The sequence below is a fragment of the Danio aesculapii genome, chromosome 24 (assembly GCF_903798145.1).
Source record: "Danio aesculapii chromosome 24, fDanAes4.1, whole genome shotgun sequence".
NCBI classification, from domain to species: domain Eukaryota; kingdom Metazoa; phylum Chordata; class Actinopteri; order Cypriniformes; family Danionidae; genus Danio; species Danio aesculapii.
In genome coordinates this window covers 591,828-596,984 of record NC_079458.1, presented here as the reverse complement: position 1 = coordinate 596,984, position 5,157 = coordinate 591,828, and positions in this window count along the sequence as shown.

Genomic DNA, 5,157 nt, shown 5'->3' with positions numbered 1-5,157 from the left:
GCACATTCTATATATGACAGGAGCCCATGACGCACATAAAACATCTTTAAAGGACGTAAAGTATAGCTTGACAATGCCCATTCTTCATAGACACACATGCAGAGTGATGAATTGCAGCCAACGTGTGTTCATTGAAAGGCAGCATCGGCTCATGAGAGTTCAAGGTGGTTGAACAAAACGTCCAGTATGGCATTGTTCTCCCTCAATAGGTCATGTAACTTAAGAAGTACTGTAAGAGCATGCAAGTGATGGACGTCTACAGATGAGACGTGTCCTACATGCTGTGTCTCCGAGCATAACACAGCCATAGATGATCAGTTCAAAGGAATTTAACAGGTTATCTTTGTCCTCAAGGCTAGAGTAAGGAAACAATGCCATGTAAACAAGACACCTTGAAGGGTGAGGGACAGCGACAGACATTAACCACACAGTGTGGAAAATTTATGGGTGCTGTCCATCGGGTTTTCAGCATGGGAAAACATGTACTGGTGCCTTTTTGTATTGAGATATATTTAAAAATATATTATTTTGTACAGTTTTTATTATTGCATAATTAAAATAAATCTGTTTTGGTTACATAAAAATTTCTCAAATATGCTGATATTAGCTTGTGCACATATTGGATGCTCTTGTCTGATAATGGGATGAGGATCATGACAACTGCAGTTTGCATTTACCATCACCAGAGGGTGTCATTTGGTGATCAACCAGATCAAAATAATGAGAACCATATGATGATTGCAACAACCCTGAGACCAGTAGTTCAATGCATATACAGTATATATACAATATATGATTTCCAAAATGCATCTCATGTTTCAATTAAAATACAATTAAAACCTATTAAAAATTGTAAAAAGCTGCCTTTTAAATAGTGACACATATATTAAATTATACGTTTTTTTCTGTTGTGCTTTCTACTGTTTGATTGTATAATTATAATATTTTGTATTGTATAATATATATACATACACTACCGGTCAAAAGTTTGGGGTCAGTATGATTTGTAAATGGTTTAAAATAAGCCTCCCCTGCTCACCAAGGCTGCATTTATTTAATCAGAAATACAGTACAAATTGTAAAATATTGCACTATAAAATAACTGTCCAAAAGTAGTTTATAATTTAATTGAATCATTTATTCCAGTGATTTTAAAGATGAATTTTCAGCTTCAATACTCCAGTCTTCAGTCACAGGATCCTTCCGAAATCACTCTAATATTAATTATTATTGTTTTTATTATTATTAATATTATCAATATTATTTTTATTTATGGTAATGGTAATAAAAGCAATAATGACTGGACTAATAATTTCAATTGAAACTACATACAGCAAGTAATAAATAAATATTAAACTATTTAAAATTTTTTATGTTCAATAAATGCTGCCTTGATGAACAGATTAATTAAAAAATTAATTAAATTAAATTTAAATTAATTAAAATGATTAAATCAAATTAATAATTAAGGGCGACGCGGTGGCACAGTAGGTAGCACAATCGCCTCACAGCAAGAAGGTCACTGGTTCAGTTGGCATTTCTGTTTGGAGTTTGCATGTGCTCCCCGCGTTGGCGTGGGTTTCCTCCGGGTGCTCCGGTTTCCCCCACAAGTCCAAAGACATGTGGTACAGGTGAATTGGGTGTGCTAAAATTGACCATAGTGTATGTGTTGGAGTGTGTGTGTGAATGAGTGCGTATGGATGTTTCCCAGTGATGGGTTGCAGCTGAAATCGGCATCCGCAGTGTAAAACTCTCACAAATAAAGGTACGTGAGCTGTCACTGGGGTGGTACCTTTTCAAAAGGAACAAATTTGTACCTAAAAGGTCTTTATTTATACCTCAAGGGTATATACTAGTACCTAAAAAGTACAAAAGTATTCCTCTTAAATTTTTTAGGTACTAATATATACTTTTGAGGCACCAATATGGACCCTTTAAGTACAAATGTCTACCTTTTGAAAGGGTACAACCCCAGTGACAGCTCGTGTACCTTTATTTCTGAAAGTGTATGCTGTATAAGTTGGCGGATCATTCCGCTGTGGTGACCCCGGATTAATAAAAGGACTAAGCCGAAAAGAAAATGAATGAATGAATAAATAATTTTTAAAAACTTTTGAGCGCTAACGTATACATTTTTAAATACAGATTTTAGAAATTTTGTTGTCATTTAAACCAATATTTGTACAACTCGTATTTATAATTTTAAGTTACAGTAAATAAACATACAGTTATTTATTAGCAATCAACTGAAATACAATTTTTATTGTTTTTAATAAACGACAAGAACCACCCATATTAAAAATCTGATCTATGGCAATATTAGCAAATCACATATATGACATACAGGTTCATGTTTGGATTTCACATATATAAAATATATGTTGGTACGGTGGCTCAGTAGTTAGCACTCTGGCCTCAGAGCAAGAAGGTCGCAGGTCAGCTGGATCAGTTGGCATTACTGTGTAGAGTTTGCATGTTCTCCCGTGTTGGCGTGGGTTTCCTCCGGGTGCTCCGGTTGCCCCCACAGTCCAAAGACTGTAAAGGTGAATTGAATAAACTAAATTGGCTGTAGCGTGTGTGTGTGTGTGAGAGAGTGAGTAAATGAGTGTGTATGGGGGTTTCCCAGTGCTGGGTTTTGGCTGGAAGGGCATCTGCTGCATGAAACATATGCCAGAATAGTTGGCAGTTCATTCCGCTGTGGTCACCCCTGATAAATAAGGGACTAAGCCAAATGAAACGACAATTAAAATATATGTCATATATGCAACATATGTCGAAATATAGGTTTTTATTTCAACTATTGTAATTACAAATATGTACACCTATGTCAAATAGCTATAATTTTATGCTCATATACATCAAATTTCCAGGTGGGCATGCATGCATTTTCTGACATGTTAACGTGCTATTATTGAATTTACTGTATGTGAAGATGTTAAATAAAAAAATGACTAAAGCTTTTAAATCTGATCTGTAGTAACTGCATGGTCAAAAACAGCAGAGGATAGGAAGTAGGGATGCACGATATTGGAAAAATCTAACATTGCAATATTTTGTTTTGCTGAAACATATTGCGATATGAATATAATTTGACCAGATGATTTGATTAACTCTATTTGGAAAGATCACATTACTTTAGATTAACTGGGATGTTTAAGTCTGTTTCTATGTGGTACTCCTGCATAAAATATAATAAATTACAAGCATACAGTTAAAGTCAGAATTATTAGCCCCCCTGAATTATTCGCCCTCCTGTATTTTTTTCCACAATTTCTGTTTAACGAAGAGCAGATATTTTCAACACATTTCTAATCATAATAGTTTTAATAACTCATTTCTAATAACTGATTTATTTTATCTTAAGACACTTCTTTACAGCTTAAAGTGACATTTATACGCTTAACTAGGGTAATAAGACAAGTTATTGTATAACAGTGGGTTGTTCTGGAGACAATCCAAAACTAATAATGCTTAAGGGGGCTAATAATATTGACCTTTAAAACAATTAAAAACTGCTTTTATTCTAGTCAAAATAAAACAAACAATACTCTCTCTACACTGTAAACCCTAATGTTATCTTTACTTAAACAATTAAGTAAAGTTGACTTAACATAACTTAAAATTTAGCATTTTGGTCTTATCACTTAAAATTATGAGTTAATTTAACTTATGTACCATGAAAATGCATAAACTTAAGATTTCGAGTGTAGTGAGCTCTAAATCATAATTAATCCTTTGAAAAAAGGATTAGGAAGGAATAGGTAATTTTCACAAATGTAGTCTTGACTGTAAAATTCTAATAGGTGCAACCTTTTAAGTGCAAGGTCTTTTTTTAAATCAGAAAACAAATGGCTTCAGGTATAATTATTCATCATAATGTGAATAAAAGGCTACTTTTTTTTGATAAAAGTTTTTTGATAAACATTTTTTCATAGTATATTATTACACAAACGCATGCACACACATGCATATAAACATATATAAAAAAAGGTCACTGATTCGGAATAAAAAAAACAAAACATTGAGTGCGTTAAAATATATTGATCTACTTTTGCGTTGATTTAACGACTTGCAGATAATTGAGGAATGAAACTTCATAATGATGGTATCCATCTTATTCCGACAGCATACCAATACATTTTCCAAACATTCAGTTATCTGAACAATAAGGAAGTCCTTAGGCTAAGTTTGGTGAACTGAACAATTTAAGAATAGTCTACAAAACCGGCAAGTTAAATAGACTTAAATATATAAGTTTTGGGAGACTACATTACTTAATTAAATTGAGGCAACGAGTTTACTCAATTAATTTAGTTCAGTCAACTTATTAGGGTTTTCAGTGTAGAAGAAAAAATATTATAGGAAATACTGTGAAAAAATCCTGAATCTGTTCAACATCATTTGGGAAATATTTGACAAAGAAGAAAAAAATTCAAAGGGGGGCTAATAATTCTGACTTCATCTGTTTATAAACAGAGCAAAAGGAAACAGTGCTTTATGGTTTTCTGGGGAGTTTAACAGTATTCAAGTACAGAAATTAAACAATTAAACGTAAAGCGTGTGATCATCATTGTAAACACTTTTTTAATTTAAATATTGTTAAATCATTTGTTTATCTTTAAATCTTTAATAAAAAAATCTAATCCTGAAATGTGACTATTGCAGATACACTCATTGCAATATCGATGCTCAAACGATATACTGCTCAGCCCTAATAGGACGTCCAGACACAATGCGCTGCTATTTAACCCAACAGATGCGTTTATGACAGTGTAGCCACTGACAGAAGGAAGCTCAGATTACAAATTTCATTTGCCATAAGGTGCCTCGGTTTCTTCCATTATTACTCTTGAGTGTTGATAAACCAGGGTGAACAGACAGCTGAGAATGAGGCTCAGTGAAGGATGAGGGGCCTAGAATAGACTGTCCAAGTGTTAAGACTAAGTAAGGTGCTTGTTGAGAGGGTGCAGAATAACTGGGGGAAGAGAGGTCAAGGCAGGACCCAAACCTCACAAAAGGTCTTGAGTGATGGCTCACGCGGCTCCTCTACAAATCAACACTGCAGAGCTGACACTGTATATAAACACATCTGAGGCTAAGGCTGTTAGTTTGACCTGTTCACCATGTTCTTCCTGTTAAGATGTAGCAATTAAAACA